The sequence below is a fragment of the Biomphalaria glabrata genome, chromosome 5 (assembly GCF_947242115.1).
Source record: "Biomphalaria glabrata chromosome 5, xgBioGlab47.1, whole genome shotgun sequence".
NCBI classification, from domain to species: domain Eukaryota; kingdom Metazoa; phylum Mollusca; class Gastropoda; family Planorbidae; genus Biomphalaria; species Biomphalaria glabrata.
The window spans coordinates 51,478,121-51,496,975 of NC_074715.1; the positions used below are offsets into that span (position 1 = coordinate 51,478,121).

The 18,855-nt window shown below is 39.4% G+C and overlaps 1 protein-coding gene across 1 annotated transcript in view; it reads left to right on the top strand.

Moving 5' to 3' along the window:
* The first annotated feature begins 2,511 nt into the window (after positions 1-2,511).
* Positions 2,512-18,855, top strand: part of LOC106078213 (uncharacterized) — a 40,756-nt gene continuing 24,412 nt past the window's right edge. The window contains exon 1 of the mRNA XM_056031053.1: positions 2,512-3,057. The gene's annotated coding sequence lies outside the window, so the exon portion shown is untranslated. The remainder of the gene's footprint in view (positions 3,058-18,855) is intronic.

Below are 18,855 nucleotides of genomic sequence, written 5' to 3' on the forward strand. Positions count from 1 at the left end.
AGTAATAATAAGGCTTGTCTTCGACTTCGAGTCCGAAGATTAGTGAGGAATGCAGTAATCTTTATTGTCCGTAGGGAAATTTGTCTTACAATTGGTGCATTACACTATAGACATCATTATTCCCATTTTATGTGTTCCTATGTTGATGGCTTGGATTGTAATGGACCTCATTCACCAATCGTAAACAAACAACATTTAGCCACGTGGTGCTCTATCTCTTCTATATAATTTACGATCTAATGTTTAATTCATGATGGTTGCCACGTGACAGTTTTTTCCGTTGTTTCATTAATAAGATCACGTGACTAAATGTTGTTTGTTTACGATTGGTGAATGAGGATCATTAGATGCTAGATAACCATTTCGCTGTTTGCGAATCGCGGGATCTGATAGTTGCGATATTGTTGTTTATAATTATTGTTATAATTATAATTTAAGATTTATAGAACCTATTTCATTAGTATTACTGTTCATTTATATTCATCTTGATTATGTGTACATTGTTATTATATGCAATTATGACTGCCTTTGTAGCATTGGTACTTTGTGGTAAAAACAAAAATTAATAAAATTGTTAAATTGTAAAATAACCTTTCTTTGAGTTGTATTTTTAACTCTTTCACTCCTAACTGATGATACCAACGTTGATTCCACCAGAATGTGGTAAATAATTACGGAGAGAAAGAGTTAAGACCCTACTTTGCACGTGCAGTACTTAAAATCCACAACAAACCTCAACTTACACACAAACACACACACTGAAACACACACACTGTATTATACGCACACACACACTGTATTATATACGCACACAATACGAGGATTGTACAGTTGAGGAATTCGGTTTTGATAGTAGGCGAACTTGATCATGTCAATGTCGTGGATACGTCGCAGCTTGCCGGTACGTAGTTAGATAGACTTTCTTGAATATAAAAGACAAGAAATACAATTACTGTTTTACTACATCAGATACATGTGTGTATGTGTCTGGAGTAAAGAAAAAGTAAAAAAAAAAGTTCCCCTTTTAGACCTTTCGATTTAGAGGGCACATGATGTAAATGTCACCTGTTTCTGTCAGAGGCGTAGTGATCAAAACGTGCGCCCGGGGCAACATAGGCCCTACTTTATTGACGCCCCACAATTTTCCATGAATATATCATAGAAATATAGGCTGCGTGTGGCGCCCCCCCCCCCTGAAGGTTTAGCCCGGGGGCATCGTGCCCTTCTTGCCCCCCCTCACTACATTTCTGATTTTGTGGCACACGTTTAACGAGGGTGTCATGTGGCCAGCACAACGACCAACCGCCTTTGCTTTTCCCCAACTAATGTCAGGTACCCTTAAGAGCTGGGTGGACTCAGAGGCGCCCTTAAGATATCAAAAATTCAAAATCTCAGTCTTCACCGAGATTCGAACCCATGACAACAGCCATAATCTAAATACTTCAAAAAAAAAAAATAATGATATTATTCTAACTTTATAGCTGTTTTGTATGGCAAGCGCACTGTATTTCGTTTTAATGGTGCCCGGTTCAAACTCTGCCCGCCGCCATCATTGTCATGTAAATGGAGGTTTATCTTCAATTCCTAAGCAACATACAAAACGAAAAAGTCAAGTTTAAGGAATATTTCAATTAGAGATTTTATTGCAAGGTGAAAAAAAAAAAAAAAACTTTTTGCTGCATCCGGTGTACGAAAAAAAGTTTTTTTTTTATCATTTTCACTACAAAATCAAATATTGCTAACTTTCCAGTTTGTAGAACAAGTTGATTTGAAAAAGGAATCATAAGATTTTAAATCTATAACCATGGTAAATATTAAAACTTATTTCATAGGTAATATTAGGATGTAATTTTGCGATTTAAAATTCCACCAAGATTTTTTACCAGTTGAAATAGATGAATAAGAGGGTGAATGCTTAAAAAAATAGTTTAAATTTCATACCGGCTTATCTATTCGTTTCGTCGGCGAATGTGTCACGTACAACAGTGATGTTGCCCTTGACTTTAAAAAAAAAAAAAAGGGTGTTTCAAAGGGAGATGAAAATATAATTCTTTCCAAGAGGTCACACATTCAGCCATTGAGGTTTCGACCTTCTTACCTACACCCACTCTCCTTTCTCGTCCTCTCTCTTTTTTTTTTTCTCTCTCTCTCTCTCTCTTCGCTACTCTCAGTTTTTTTCCCCACCTGTATTCCCACCTACTCCTATCACAAATATCTCTCCCCACCCTCCAGGCCCTGCCCCAACAGCCCCGTTGTAAGAAAATGAAAGGAAAGGGACCGTCACTTGATCCCAGCCCCCTCTCCATTCAGCGGGATAGAGCCTTCTCCTCCCCCCCCCCCCTCCTTACCCTCTCGTTCATTGTTAGAAAAAAAAAAAAGTCATCTTTTGACAAGTGCAAAGGTTTGACCAAGTTTTCTCCCCCTTAGTCCCCCTGTCACTCTTGACGTTTTCCCTGCATTCGTTCCTTTCAAGGGGAGAGAAGTACGTTTGCTGAATTTTGTTTATTTATTTATTTTTTTTTAATTCAATATATATCGTCACATGTAAATTATTTTAGTATATGTATAGCTGTGTTAGGGACATTTTTTAAATACGTATAATTGAATCAAACCCAGTTTCGTGAGCGTAAGAAACTAGCATTGTTCCCGACTTCTCTCCCCTCTCTTCTAACCACATTACAGTTTAGGTGGTAGGTGGGGGAGTTCACTTCCGTACTGGGACCATGTCCCTCTATAGTGAAATGTGTTGATCGACTTTGGAATGTGGCAGTGACACGGAGAGGCAAAAGAAAAAAAAAAAACACCTGTGGTTTCAGAATGTATTCTTTGTTTTAACTAGAAAGCAGTATACTACATAGCGACTCGATCTAGATTGTAATCGAATTAGTCTCATAGGGAGTCTTCTGTTAAGTAAAGAAAGAAAAAAAGAAAAGCTTTGGACTCCGGAGTGTTCGATCAAGTGTTTGGTTTCAATTTGCAGTCGTTATTTACTAGGTTATTCTTTATGGATTTGTTTACACTGCAGTTAACAGTCACAGCGACTGTCTCCGACCAGCGGTATGTACCTTAGTTTTGTGCATTCTTCTTTGTAGATTAGTCATAAAATTTATAGATCTATATATATATATAGTCTATTTGTTTACAGTCAAAAGTCGCTGCTCATAATAGCACCATAAGAAAAAAAAAATGTATAGACACTTCAGTAGGCCTACATAAGACTACATAGTAAATAAACAAAAATACATCATAAACACTGAACCATAAAAAACATTTCTTTTTTTTTTTTGCTAGGACAAATTCAAATAAAGTTCCTTCTTCTCTAGTGCCATTAAAGCATGGAACGGGTTGCCTGAATCTGCCAGGAAAACCAACGACTTAGCAAAGTTTCAATCACTGATTAACACGCATAACTAGATTGATACATTATACGCGTAGGACTTAATTGTCATCTATTCTGAAGTAACGTCTGTAATCTATAAGATAAGATAAGAGTAGTCAAGCGTATGTACCTATTTATTCTAAATCATTCTTTTATCGTCTTAATCGATAATTTACAAACTTTCATTAAAAACAAAACGCCCTACTTTATCTCTTAAATACAATCTTCATGTTGATTGTAATTATTGAGCAATTGAAGGCTACTTTTTTTTTGGACCGCTTACATATTTTTTGGCTGCCCAGCCGAAACGAGAAACGTGGGATCGGATGCTTGGACGTGACCTAAATCTAGATCTACCCTGGACATAAGTCATTGTCAGTGACCCTCGTTTAAATTGTCAATTTATTTATTTTTTCTCACATTAGACCTTCACATATAAGCGACTAATTTGTTTTTCTAATACTCAACGTGTTGACATATTTAACCTTTATATGAACAATTATTTTAATAATCTGTTTTATTACTATGCTTATATCAACTCACTCTGTCTGCCTGTCTTTCTGCCTGTCTGGTAAAAATCTTGAACACATTATTTCTTTCACACCCATTCTCGGATTAAGTTGTAACTTTGCGCAATTATTCATTGGCGAAGAAATATATGTATCAATAAAAATTAATTAACCAATTAGCCAATTAATTACTGGTAATTAATTATTTTGATGCCGAATAAGGGAAATTTTTCAGTATTCAGATATATGGCTAAATATTTTGGGTTTGTCCACATAGATAATTGAATACCTTATTTATCTCATACATAGGTGTGACTGGCAACACAATTGCAGACTCTTTGGCCCACCAGGTAGGGCAAATTCCACCCACGGATGAGGCTGTAAGCTTTCATCAAGCCCTGGCTATAATACAAAAAAAAAAGAAATGAAAAAGTAGTTTGAGTGCTGGGACAAGTCCCAAAAAGCCCGTGGAGTCTGGGAGCGCATGAGGCGCCCTGACCGCACTTCCCCGTGGTGGAGGCTGTTCAGGCCTGAGCAAACTATTATAGCACAGTGCAGGACAGGCCACTGTCCTGTTGGCTCATATTTCTCGCGGCTATGGCCAAATTTTGATTCACGGTGGCCCCGCTGCGGGGAAGAAGAGGAAACCGTGCCTCATATTCTGTTTAACTGCCCCAGACTTGCTGATCTCCGTCTCGACAGGTCTGGGAAACCCAAAATTCTCGACCTGTATGGCGACATTTATGCACTACGCAAGACAGCAGGGTTTCTGTCCAGGGCTTTTGCAAGAGAGGATCTGAGCCTCTCAAGCACTCACTCAAATGGAGTTTGATGATGATGATTATGATGATCTCATACCCATTCTCAGACCAAGTTGAAACATTAAACAATTATTTATTGTACCTGACAAAACATGAACCAATTTACAAATTAACTAATTAGTAAATTGATTATTGACAATTAATAATTTTGTTTGATATCGAAAAAAAAAATATGTTTGTGCAAAGGTGGGCTGTTGTTTGTTAGTCCTTGAAGTTAGATGATAGACCTACAAGATACATATTATCAGTGCTGATTAGTTCCTAGTCCAACGTAAGATATTTGATGTGCATTTGTACGTGTGCAATTTTAAATTCTTTATTGTTGAATTACATCTGAGATTGTAGTCTTTTTACAAAGCTTATCTCAATTCAGTCAGTCTGTCTGTCACACATTTTTACTAATTGAAACTTGATGCTCAAAGTTGGCATTGTCAAATTGGCTTTGTCTGACAATAGTTCTACGACAAAGTCAATGTGTCAACCGTGTCTTTGACATGCCAGACTAAAGTCAAACAAAATTGTACCATGACCCAAGATTAACCTTATCGAGCGTGAGTCACTGACTTCTCGTGGTCTCTAACGAGTTCTCTGCCTTTTTCCTTTCAGTCCTGAAAGTTAGCAAGAAAGATTTGTAATGACTGTCTCGGCTGGGGGGTGTCTCAATAAATACGAAACTAATGCTGTAGGATTTATTGTTGTCTGGCGTCTAATTCTTTGCGAAACTAACTAGACTTCACTTTATTAATTAAACCTGTTTGCGAGAGACTAATCCGAGTTACTCATGGGATTTGTTTTCTTGCTTTTTTTTTTTTTTTTAAATAAAATCCAAAACTTTTTTTTCAATCATTTTGGGAACATTTCTTTAGTTTGAAATAATATTATGATTTATAAAATGTTTTGTAAAATGTTTTACATGTTTCGGATATTCCTTCAGAGTTGAAGATAGTTTACTTCCTAGTCCAAACCTCCCGCAGGACGACGGGGGATGGGAGCGGGCAGGGCTTGAACCCTCGACCGTCGATAAATCCGAACGACAGTCCAGCGCGCAAACCGCACGAAAAGGCAGCCATCCATTATATACTGCCTTACTATCTATGGATCTATGTCTGAAATGTGTTGGCTTCAATATTACGTTTTTAACGATCACAATCGCCTATTTATTCGTCTGTTGAGCTGTTGGGGCACCTCACATGATCTGTCAAACGTCTTTCTCCTTTCCTCTCTGTCTTTTGCCTTAAGTTAGAAGCTCTTCCAATGACAGGACTTTCTAAACTTTGATGTAATCTTTCTACTCTTTGACGTAATCTTTCTACTCTTTGATGTAATCTTTCTACTCTTTGATGTAATCTTTCTACTCTTGATGTAATCTTTCTACTCTTTGATGTAATCTTCTTTTTTGAAGCAACGTCTGTATTTTATAAGATGTCTTCCTATCGCTTTCTTTGTATGACTCTTCTTCTTTTTCCTGGTACTGTTCCTGAAGGAAGGTCTCTGAAGTCCAAGATTCGAAAGATTACAAGAATAGTGTAATTTTTTACTTTTATTAAAATTATTATTATATAATAGCTTTGATAAAGCATGCTCATTGCGCCCTGGCTATAAAGCGGGGTGGTATCTGTCAAGGTTGTATAGTACGCCTTGGCTTATTGGACAGTGGCCCCCAGACGTTCTAATAACAGATGACCGCTCAGAGATACATCCTGGAAGAGCCTGCGACGCCGCTGACACCAAACTGTATCGGCACTTGCCGTTCCTTTGGAATACTTTGGATACAGCAGCCGCGAGCACGCTACTCTGCCTCATCGTGGCGCTCGTGTGGAAACGGCCATTAGAGGAAGTGGTTAGGCTAAATGGGTAGCAACACAAGACTTCCCTGGGGATGCCCACGGGTAGACGAGAGTCCACCCATTGCACGGGCGGAGTTGCAAAAGAGTCCCCATAAGCCTGTCACACATCCTTGCGCTGTTCCTCAAGGGACCGTTACATAAATGGCGAGTCCCCCACAGTTAGCTTGGTATAACGAAGGAAAATGGCGGAGACACCCGGTGTCCTCGGCCTTCGGCCATGTACAGCCAAGCATGCGTCGGGGGCCAAAGGCATTGGAAACAGCAATGCTTTACATAGGCATTGACTCGGGTCTCTCTCAAACAGAACTGTGTTCCCACAGTTTTTTTTTTTTTTTTACTGCTTGGCGTTCAAACAGGTTTTTTTTTTACAAACTTAGAGCTCGAAGAGCCTTCGGCTCAGCTCTTAAGACGATCAAACGGATACAGCAGCTGCGCAGAGAGGGGGGAACTGATGTGTGGGCGACATCGTTCCGACCACAGCTAATGCCCAGGCATTCATCTCATTTCCTTGTCGTTTCGCTACTGAAAGAGGCCATTAATCTAATTATCTGCCATTGATGGAAATCTTCAAAAGGTTTTGGGCATTTATGTTTCTTTACGCATATGTTGGGAAGCGCGGTCGAGAGGCTAAGTACGCTTGAACTTGGCTTGCTTGGCTACCTATGATGGGGGCTCGAGGTTCGACACCCGACTTGTGTTTACTGAGCGCCTGAAGGCAGCACGGAAAATAACCTTCTCCTAGATACCCCCTCCACCCACTGGTCCACAAATGCTATAAGCATGAATGTAGCGCTATATAAAAGCCATAATTATTATGTTAGAGGTTTTTTTCAATAACACAAAAACTATTTTTTTCAGTATATCTGGTGTACAGAATAGAGTTGAGTTGTTTTAGTTATATGATAGTTTGTGCAATTTTAATCACAGCTTTCCTAAGCTCTTCGGGTTTCTGCTCATTATTTTGTGTAATTAGTTGCCAAAATTGTAATTCAATTAAGCGACCTTGACATTAATCCTGTAATCTTCAATACGTAGTCATTTCTTAATCAGACAACATTGATTGTGTATAGCGAAGGACTGGAGACATGATTGTGTTTAGCGTAGGCCTGGTGACATAATTGTGCATTGCGTAGGTCTGGGACATGATTGAGCTGAGACTAGGTCTGGGGACATGATTGTGCATTGCGTAAGTCTGAGGACATGATTGTGCTGACACTAGGTCTGGGGACATGATTGTGCTGACACTAGGTCTGGGGACATGATTGTGCATTGCGTAAGTCTGAGGACATGATTGTGCTGACACTAGGTCTGGGGACATGATTGTGCTTAGCGTAGGCCTGGGAACATATTAGTGCTTGGGGACATGATAGTGCTGAGCGTAGGTCTGGGGACATGATAATGCTTAGTGTAGGTCTGAGGACATGATAGTGCTGAGTGTAGGTCTGAGGACATGATAGTGCTGAGCGTAGGTCTGAGGACATGATAGTGCTGAGCGTAGGTCTGAGGACATGATAGTGCTGAGCGTAGGTCTGGGGACATGATAGTGCTGAGCGTAGGTCTGGGGACATGATAGTGCTGAGCGTAGGTCTGAGGACATGATAGTGCTGAGCGTAGGTCTGAGGACATGATTGTGCTGACACTAGGTCTGGGTACATGATTGTGCTTAGCGTAGGCCTGGGAACATATTAGTGCTTGGGGACATGATAGTGCTGAGTGTAGGTCTGAGGACATGATAGTGCTGAGTTTAGGTCTGGGGACATGATAGTGCTGAGTGTAGGTCTGAGGACATGATAGTGCTGAGTGTAGGTCTGGGGACATGATAGTGCTGAGTGTAGGTCTGAGGACATGATAGTGCTGAGTGTAGGTCTGAGGACATGATAGTGCTGAGCGTAGGTCTGAGGACATGATAGTGCTGAGCGTAGGTCTGAGGACATGATTGTGCTGACACTGGGTCTGGGGATATGATTGTGCTTAGCGTAGGTCTGAGGACATGATAGTGCTGAGCGTAGGTCTGAGGACATGATTGTGCTTAGCGTAGGTCTGAGGACATGATAGTGCTGAGCGTAGGTCTGGGGACATGATAGTGCTGAGCGTAGGTCTGGGGACATGATAGTGCTGAGCGTAGGTCTGAGGACATGATAGTGCTGAGCGTAGGTCTGAGGACATGATTGTGCTGACACTAGGTCTGGGTACATGATTGTGCTTAGCGTAGGCCTGGGAACATATTAGTGCTTGGGGACATGATAGTGCTGAGTGTAGGTCTGGGGACATGATAGTGCTGAGTGTAGGTCTGAGGACATGATAGTGCTGAGTGTAGGTCTGGGGACATGATAGTGCTGAGTGTAGGTCTGAGGACATGATAGTGCTGAGTGTAGGTCTGGGGACATGATAGTGCTGAGTGTAGGTCTGAGGACATGATAGTGCTGAGTGTAGGTCTGAGGACATGATAGTGCTGAGCGTAGGTCTGAGGACATGATAGTGCTGAGCGTAGGTCTGAGGACATGATTGTGCTGACACTGGGTCTGGGGATATGATTGTGCTTAGCGTAGGTCTGAGGACATGATAGTGCTGAGCGTAGGTCTGAGGACATGATTGTGCTTAGCGTAGGTCTGAGGACATGATAGTGCTGAGCGTAGGTCTGGGGACATGATAGTGCTGAGCGTAGGTCTGGGGACATGATAGTGCTGAGCGTAGGTCTGAGGACATGATAGTGCTGAGCGTAGGTCTGGGGACATGATAGTGCATAGCGTAGGTCTGGGGATATTGTTCTTAGAGCTTCCTAGATTAATAATGACATCTGATAATCACTTTGTCTTGTTAGGTATTGTCTTGCCATTCAGAAGCCTTGAGCCTAGATTATCTTTGTGTCGCCTCTTGCTGATTTAGTCCCTGTATGCATTATCAAAACACTTGAAAATTTAAAGATAACAAACCTTTTTTTTTTTCTAGACCAACTGGGACTAACTTAAACGTGATTCATACTAGCAAGAATTCACTGGACCGGTGGTGGTTGGGGTGGGGTGGGGGCGGACTTTAGCAAGCTGATTCAGGGTTAGTAAAAAGAAAAGAGGGGGAGATCATCAATCTGGTTTGTGCCCCTATTTCAAACGCCGTTCCCCCTTCCCCCCCCCCCTCCCCCTGGACAAATATCTCCTTGGCCATGTCTAAAAAAAGTGTGTTAATTAAGATATTGAGCTGAATTAATTGATTGGCAGGACGGGCAATGTCGACAGATCGGACAGGTGCAGGGTGTAACTGAGTTACTGCGCTTGTATTGGCCTAAGGGAGTGAAGCGATTGCAAAACATTTTTATTTCAAATAAATAAAAAAAAAACTCTCTCAGGTTTGGGTATGTTGTGTACCCTAAGGTAAACAAAGTTTCTTTTCTTTTTTATTGTAAAGCGTTTTGCAAAAAAATTATATAAATTATAAGTAAATAAACATTTACACAATGTACATTAAATCCTGATAATGAAAACAAAGTGAAAAAAAATTATCAAAGTTTAGGCTCACAGTGTTCAATTATTACTATTTCAGAATGGCTAAAGTAATCAGTGAGTAGTCTCCCATTTAGTCATTTATTAATATGGGGTGTAGTTTATTTCTATTATTTTGAACAGCCCAAAATACATATATGTAATTACTATATCTTTCAATTTAATTCAAGAAAATCTCTAAATAACTAATTTTTCTTGTTTTATTTTTGGTGTATCGAAACTACAGAGACAATGCTAATCATAAAATATGTATTCAAATAAGCTTTAACTAATTCTTTGTGTAGCGAAGAAAGAAATTGGTAAGAATAACTGTCATCCTTAATACTTCGAGGGGTAGCAGTGGCTGAGTAGTTAAGTGCTTGACTTCTAAACTTGGGAGTCCTGGGTTCTAATCTCGGTGAAGACTGGGATTTTGAATTTCGTGATTTTTAGAGCGCACCTGAGTTCACCCAACTCTAATGGGGAATGTATCTAAATGTCATCGGACGTACTGGATTCTAGAATATATTCAGCTGCACTGAAAATATATAACAATATGGCGTTTTCTTTTGGGTGTTCTAGAATTTGCATATCTTAATATTGCTATCAATAAAAGCGCAGGCACAGGTCACAAAACTAAATAGATCTATGTGTTGGGTAATGACAAAACAAAATGTATATGGACTTTGGACTTGGTAATATTTTCAAGTTCGACACGACTGCATGTTGTTATGAGCCTGTCACTTACACTAATTAATGATCTGTTAAACTGCATGTCACGCAATTGGATGCCCGTGGAATACTATGCATTCCATTATGTTGCCACAAGTCATTAGCACTGACCAATTACTGTTGCTGTTTTAAGCTCAAACGATGCACTTGTCAAGGGAAAACGGTAGAAAATAAAAAGAGAATTGGGCTTTTTCCTTATTATCGTGTGTTAACTCTTTCTCTCCGTAATTATTTTTCTTATTCCGATAGCATTATTCGTTTTGCTATTTTGTATTACATAACTTTGCAATGGTTAAACTTCAATAATGCTTTTGTTTGTTATCAGAAAATGTTATATTTGGTATTGAATTATAGAAGAATGCATGCTCTTTTTGTACACACCACAAATTAAAGTTTATAAATCCTAAAACAAATTTAGTTTGGGAGTCAAATCAAAGTTGGCATCGTCAATCAGGTGAGAAAGAGTTTAAAAAAAACAATCTTACTGTAAAAGTTAAGTCTTTAAATCCCTTGTGTTAAAATCAATGTTCTCTCCCTTGTGTATTTATCAATCTTCTCTCCCTTGTGTGTATATCAATGTTATCTCCCTTGTGTATACATCAATCTTCTCTCCCTTGTTAGTATATCAATCTTCTCTCCCTTGTGTGTATATCAATGTTATCTCCCTTGTGTACATATTTATCAATGTTATCTCCCTTGTGTATACATTTATCAATGTTATCTCCCTTGTGTTTGTATCATATAACCTTCAAATGTTTAGATTTTTCGGACTTGTTACTCGTAAGGAGACTTAAATCCGGGCCTACGTGAAGGGTCTCCCGGCTGTACGTGGGCTCCCAACAAGCACTCTTCAGTTCGAGTTGAAAGTGGAAGACAACTCTTTCCTGCTTTGCGATGCATACATTGTCTACAAACACTTCAGTACGTGTGAGCTCGGGTTGAGGAATATGACGGCCCTCTTCCATCACGAGATTCGAAAGTTATAAGTGACACATAATATATTGAGTCATCTATCAATACAATTACACAATTTATGTTTTATATTTGCTGCCATCTTTGTAACCGCAAAGAGACTGCTTTTATTCTAAATTTTGTTGTTGTAAATGAGGTATTTGACAACGTTGTGTCCGGATTATTGGCTGTTCCTGTCAAGCATTAAATCCGTTAGCACCAGTCCGTGAGTTGTCGATCCTACAGTTCCTTGCTTTGTGTTTCTGGCTGACGTCCGTCAAGATTCTTGGTTGTTTGCGTGTCCAAACCCCTAGTGTCTATTCGCACTCGGTTGTGCCCTATCTACCACTATCTATTCGTTTATTACATGTGCACAATATTCATTTCAGCTGATGCGGAATATTGTGTTTTAACCTGCCAGGTACACATTAGCTTTGAGCTAAAGTAAATGATAAAAGTTGTTTTTTTTTTTCTTATCAAATGGTAGACTTCAAACTAGAGCACATTATATTCAATGTAAGAATAGTTTAAAGCATAATACGTTGACATGTATTAGGAGGAATGCTCGGTGGCTGAGTGGTTAAACGCCTGGTTTCCGAACCTGGGGTCCAGGGTTCGAATCTCGCTGAAGACTGGGATTTTGAATTTCTGGATATTTGGAGCGCCCCTGAGTCCACACAACTCTAATGGGTACCTGAGTTAAGTTGGGGAAAGTTAAGACGTTGGTCGTTGCGCTGGCCAACAGAGACCATGCTTGTTAACATTGACCATAGAAACAGATGACCTTAACATCATCTGCCCCATAGATCGCAAAGTCTGAAAGGAAATTTTACTTTTACTAGGAGGTGCGTTGGCTGATGGTAAAGCTTGGCTGCCGAATCGGGGGGTCCCGAGGGGTTCGAATTCTGGTGAAGACTGAGATTTTTTTATTTCGGGATCTTCTGGGTGCCTCTGAGTCAACCCAGCTCTAATTGGTACCTGACATAACTTGGTGAAAAGTAAAGGCGGTTGGTCGTTGCGCTGGCCACATGACATCTTTGCTAAGCGTTAAACTGTTGCCCTTTACATCATCTGTCCCATAGATCGCAAGGTCTGAAAGGGGAACTTTATAATACATTGGTTGATGTAGAATCTAGCGTGTTAGGCAGGGCTGGCCTTAGGGCACTGCAACCTATGCGACCGCAGTGGCCCTGCGCTAACGCTAGTTGTAAATTATTATATTAAATCATTTTAGCTTATATCAGGGTTTCCGCGGTCTCCTGATTTAACAGGAGGTACTGAAAATCTCATGAAATTGCAATGTATACGCACAAAAGTCATGAAAATCTCCTGACATTATTAAAATATCCTGAAAACTCAAAACATCTTCTGAAATACAGACAAAATTGTAATTCTGGTGTGTCGTTCAATCTGGAAAATGCCAATCCTACTCGCGATTTAAAAAAAAAGTCATTGTCATCTTTTATTTAATAAAAAATAATAGGGCGAATTTTAACCAAAACAGTAAGTTCCAATTCTTAATTTATTGTAATAGTCAATGTGATTTAAATATAAATCTAAATCTATCTCGATCTCTTTAAAAACATCAAAAGCGATATTTTGCTAGTCGATAGTAAATCTAAAAGGCAGATCTGAATGTTTATCGGCTTTATGTTGGAAATCTACCTACTATAGTAGATGGCTCGTAAAGTTAATTTGATCGTGATTTTGCACTTAGTAAAGTACGAATGAAATGCAAGGACGAATTTATTTTCAAATAAAAAATCTTAATTTTCAGTTTTTATCATTATCAATACCCAGACTAGGCCCTGCGCAATCCGTTTCGCATAGGGCCCCGCAATCTGTAGGACCGGCCCTGGTGTTAGGTCAACTAGATAAGTTTCCACCCTGATAGTTTATTTATCGCAGTGGTGTCTAAACTGCATCCTGTTATCTGAAGACTGAAAAGTCTCACCATCGGGGCACCGCCATCGATAAGAAGCAAGTGTGACTTTTACATTTTGCCACTAGGTCCAGATCCTTCACTTCATTCTGTTCAGAAAAGGGATCTCACAAATGTTTTATAATCAAGACACTCAGAAGTACGTCAGAGTAGATGGTCGACGAGGGTGTCATGTAGCCAGCACATCAACCTAACCGTCTTCACTTTTTCAAGGTAACGTCAGGTACCCATTAGAGCAGGGGTTCTCAGCCTGTGGGTCGCGACCCCTTGAGGGGTCGACTGACGATTTGTCAGGGGTCGCCAGAGGCCATCGAAAATATGGATTATATTTAGTGTATTCTTCTATTGTTGTGTATGTATGGGGGGGGGGGGGGTCGCGGCAGAGCGGGGGATAGTAAAAAGGGGTCGGCGAGCTTAAAAGGTTGAGAACCGCTGCATTTGAGGTTCTAAAATTTCAAAATTCCAAGCCCTTCTGAAAGAGAAAGGTGAAAAGAGCGTAAGAAAGAGAGCAGGCAAAATGATGGTCGATGTGTCGACTATTTGTGTCTATGTTAATAAGTCTTACAAATTGCAATCTCTTTATATGATTAATTTGTAACGACAACATTGTGACATTTATAAGATGTTTTTTGGTGTTTGATCTACTTTATCATCAGTACAACACCTCTACACTTCACATCAGTAGAAAACATTTGAACATCAAAACGAAATTTTATCAGCTTCTTTTACATCCGAACATTGACAGCGCGAAACATCTAAACATCATTACACCATCAAAACAGCATCTTCACATCAACAATCTCATATAAGCTAACGATATTACGACTACAAATATAAATGACACGACAACATCGTCAAAAGAACATCAAAATAATAAGACAGCAAATCTGTATATATTATCTTATCTTATCTTATGAAATACAAATGTTACTTCAAAAAAAAAAAAGAAGATGATTACGGCCTACGCGTGTTCCTAGGTCAATTTTGTCATGCATGTTAATCAATGACTTAAATTCTGCCAAGTCATTGGTTTTCTTGGCTGACTCAGGCAACCCGTACCATGCACTAATAGCACTAGAGAAGAAGGAGCATTTGTACAAATTTGTCCTAGCATATGGAACGAGGAATGTGCCTTTATCTTTAGGTCTTTCTGAGTATTTTATTAAGTTTTGTTTTTGTATTTGAAGATTATGGTTCAGTGTTTGATGTATAATTGCTACTTTACTTTTGAGTCTACTTTCCTGAAGGTTTTCTAAATTTAGTGATTTTACTAAAGGTGTACTCTAGTCCAATGTGAATATCGCAATAACACATCATAACAAATCCGCTACAACAGCATCAAAAACATTATATCATCACCACATCAATAGCACACCACTTTCTCTGACTAGTAGAAAACAGATTAATTATTTCACAACTTTATTATTTGAACCATTGATCTCTAAGTCCACTGACTTCCAATCATAATTTTCTTGTAATTTTGTAATTAGGTCGCAAAAATCTATTCAGCTATGTTTTTCATGTTCTAAATTTATTTGGCTCAGTTTGCTTATTCATCTCATTTAGTTTAAATGAAAAGTGGCCTTAATTTTCGCTAGCCAATAACCAAATAACAACATTTGAAATAAAGCAGCTTTTAACTCTTTCTCTCCTAATCGACGATACCATCGTTGATTTGACATAATTAAATTAAATTAATATTTATTTTTTTTTAATTGGCTTTGAATTATATAAAAAGAGAATGCATTTCCTTTTCATTCTACGCCAAATACAACATTTTCTGATAACAAACAACAAAACTATTGAAGCCCAATCTAACAGGGGGAGTAAAATAGTAATGCGCAAAAAAAAAAAAAAAAGAATTCCTTTAAAATGTGGAAAAATAATTACGGAGAGAAAGAGTTAAGACGAAATGAGAATTGCATATAGTTCATGTTGTGCCACTGCCCTAGATATGTTCTCTTAACCCGAGCTAGTTTGAAAAGCCGAGAATGAAAAACAGTCACTAGAGAATGTTTACATACTAAAAATAGTTTTTTTTTATCAAAGAGTTCTCTTAAATTCCTATTTATATATAGATCTAGATTCTTGGTTTTCACGCTAACAAAACACAGGCGCAGCGTTAGATTATAAAATCTCGGCATTTAAAAAAAAAAAAAAAATTTTTACAAGGAATACGGTAACTTTTTTATGGTGTATGCATTCAGAAAATGGTGATTTGAAGATTGAAATGTGTGCCTCTAGTTGTAGAAGGTACATTCTGACGGACCTTTTTGAAACGGTGTGTATTTTTTCTTTTACCCATAAGGCTTCCGTGATGTCACGAAGAAGTCAAGAATTTAATGTCATGGGGAGATTTGGTTTATTCAGTACATCGCCTAGACCCCGGAGCCCACTTCTTTTGTCGTAAAACAATGGTAGTAGAGCCGGCATTGTGTCGTTGATTATGTGGCTCGCTACGTCCCAGCGAATAGCAGGGGGACGAAAACACACAAAAAAAAAAGGGGGGGGGGGGTGGACTTAACCGCATACAAACTGTTAAATGTACCGCGTGGGTTCTCAACCCTTGGCCCGTTTCGAGGTTATTAAAAGTTATGCGCTAATTTTACCATCGATTTAGAATTTGACTGTAAAGCTAACTTGCCAGTGTTTCAGCGTTAGTGAGAATATGATGTGTCCAGCACAACGACCCATGTTCATGGCCAATAATAGAATATGCATCCTCCGTTTGGGACCCCTCAACACAGACACAAAATAGAGCAGTGAGATTCATAACAAATGAATATTCACATTTGACTAGAGTAAAACCCTTAGTAAAATCACTAAATTTAGAAAGCCTTCAGGACTGAAGACTCAAAAGTAAAGTAGCAATCATACATAAAACACTGAACCATAATCTTCAAATACAAAAACAAAATTTAATAAAATACTCAGAAAGACACAAAGATAAAGGCACATTCCTCGTCCCATATGCTAGGACAAATTTGTACAAATACTCCTTCTTCCCTAGTGCTATTAGAGCATATATATATGCTGAGCTAGCCAGGAAAACCAGTGACTTGGCAGAATTTAAGTCATTGGTCAATATGCAAGACTAAATGCGTGACGCGTAGGACGTAATCATCTTCTTTTTTGAAGTAACCTCTGTATTATATAAGATAAGAAGATAAACTGGATAACCTGTATTCAACAGGAAAGTGTTTTAATTGTAATCCACTTCGCCCCATAATTCGTCTCATCAGTACTGTGGTACAAATATAACAAAGGATATTCTTCGTAGGAAAAAGAGACATTTCCTACTAATAAGCGACATTCTTCGCACTAAAAGAGACATTCTTCCTACTAACAAAATAAAAAAAAAATATTCATCCTACGAACATAAGATATTCTTCTTGCTAATAGGATACATTCTTACAACTAAGAGACATTCTCACAGCTAATTTTTCATACTCATAAAACATATTCTTAAGTGATCTTCTTTATTTAACCACATATAAATATGTTATGACATTCTTCCAACTCATTACGAGAGATATTATGCGGGCTACTTCCTAAAGACACTGGGTCGCGGTGGCTTAGTGGTTAAGCGCTAGGCTTCAGAACCTGGGGTTTGAATCTCGGTGAAGACTCGGATTTTGAATTTCGTTTTTTTTTTTAGGCCGCCCCTGAGTCCACCCAACTCTAACGGGTACCTGACTTTAAAAAAAGGTGGTTGGCCACAATGCTTGTTAACCGTTCGCCAAAGAAACAGATGAATTAAACATCATTTGCCCTATACATCGCAAGGTATGAAAGGGGAACTTTACTTTACTTTTACATATAGACCCTACCATATGTAAAGCTTCAGGGTATACAAAGTCATCGTACGATAAAGAATGCGTATCACGAAAATATTGGCTACCTTAATCCACAATTTTGAGAATCCCCGCGCTACGGAATTCCTGACAGACCTAGTGTCAACAGATTTCCTATATACATTTTAATATAATGAGCATGAGAGTCCCGTGCCTGCAAGAGAGCCCATTCACACCAATTTGGCCAGCACTGTAGCAGACGTGGCCGCCTTCCTGCCTCGACAGAAAGAAGAAAACAACACAATCAGGTGGCAGTCATTAAAAAGGGTTGACACAAAACGGAGTCGGTGGGAGAGGGGGCTGTAAAGGGAGCTCTCCTACACCTGTTGATTGGCGTTCCCTATTTCGTTCATTCAATACGGGCGTTCATTTACTGAACAATTTACTACCTAGAACCGGGCATGAACCGAGAAATGGACCGGTTTGACATTGGCTACCAAGGATTTAAAAATAGAACTAGGGGACAATAGGAATTTTGTAGGCGGCCGCTGCGGAACTGTCGTACTCACATATAACGTTGGAAATAAAATTGTAGGCGGCCCATGTGGGGAAGTCATACATAGTGATTCGCACACTTCAAAAAAAAAAATATATAAAAAAATTAACAAACGATATTACAGCTCGTTTTAGCTCCTGGTTCAGTCTTCCTGTGAACATGTGCGCTCTGAGCCAATCTCTCTGTGAACATGTGCGCTCTGAGCCAATCTCTCTGGGAATATGTGCGCTCTGAGCCAATCTCTCTGTGAATATGTGCGCTCTGAACCAATCTCTCTGGGAATATGTGCGCTCTGAACCAATCTCTCTGGGAATATGTGCGCTCTGAACCAATCTCTCTGGGAATATGTGCGCTCTGAGCCAATCTCTCTGGGAATATGTGCGCTCTGAACCAATCTCTCTGGGAACATGTGCGCTCTGAGCCAATCTCTCTGGGAATATGTGCGCTCTGAGCCAATCTCTCTGTGAATATGTGCGCTCTGAACCAATCTCTCTGGGAATATGTGCGCTCTGAACCAATCTCTCTGGGAATATGTGCGCTCTGAGCCAATCTCTCTGCGAACATGTGCGCTCTGAGCCAATCTCTCTGGGAATATGTGCGCTCTGAACCAATCTCTCTGGGAATATGTGCGCTCTGAACCAATCTCTCTGGGAATATGTGCGCTCTGAGCCAATCTCTCTGGGAATATGTGCGCTCTGAACCAATCTCTCTGGGAATATGTGCGCTCTGAACCAATCTCTCTGGGAATATGTCCGCTCTGAGCCAATCTCTCTGCGAACATGTGCGCTCTGAGCCAATCTCTCTGGGAATATGTGCGCTCTGAACCAATCTCTCTGGGAATATGTGCG